This window comes from Seriola lalandi, unplaced genomic scaffold (genome assembly GCF_002814215.2).
Source record: "Seriola lalandi dorsalis isolate HSWRI2012SDOR001 ecotype SW California unplaced genomic scaffold, Sedor1 jcf7180002054901, whole genome shotgun sequence".
Classification (NCBI taxonomy): domain Eukaryota; kingdom Metazoa; phylum Chordata; class Actinopteri; order Carangiformes; family Carangidae; genus Seriola; species Seriola lalandi.
The window spans coordinates 4575299-4575948 of record NW_019525453.1 but is presented as its reverse complement, the minus strand read 5'-3'; positions in this window follow the sequence as shown (position 1 = coordinate 4575948).

The following is a 650-nucleotide window of genomic DNA, read 5'->3' as shown; positions in this document are numbered from 1 at the left end:
CTCCTCTTCTTCCTTCCCTCTCCTCTCCTCTCCTCTCCTCAGTTGTTTCTGGGACTCAGAGATAGGATCTCCCTCAACAGCAAACTTTGGAAGACATCTTAAAGATCCCCACTGTCACTTCAGCTTAATGCAGCCCTCTGGGCTTGCAGTACAAACTCACACACATACACGTACACACCTGTCTCTTATACACATCTCTCTAACAATTCCCTTTGATCTTTATAAAACAAAACAGTTTCCTTGGTGTATTTCGTGCTTCCATCTCTCAACGTGAGCACGCTGCGTTGCACTTTTCCCACTTCGATTTCCCCACCCATAAATAAAATGAGAGCACATTTGGATTTCCTGACTGTGGCTTTCAGTAGGCTGATCACTGCCACGTCTGTCAGATCCATTAATTCATAAGTGTGCAAGCAAGTTCTGCTTAACTGTTTCTTGAGGCAACATGTTTACATCTCAAAGCAGTCCATTTGCATATCCAATCAAATTAGGTTTATTTTTAGCAACATGCCAGGATGGCAGACATGCATTACTTATGTTTTTGAAGCGTTTAAATGGATCAGCACACTTTCCTTTTACCCCAAACAGCAGTCAGCAAAACTTCCTTCTGCAAAGCCAGGCAGCGCTGCACTGGCTGTTTAACTAAGAAC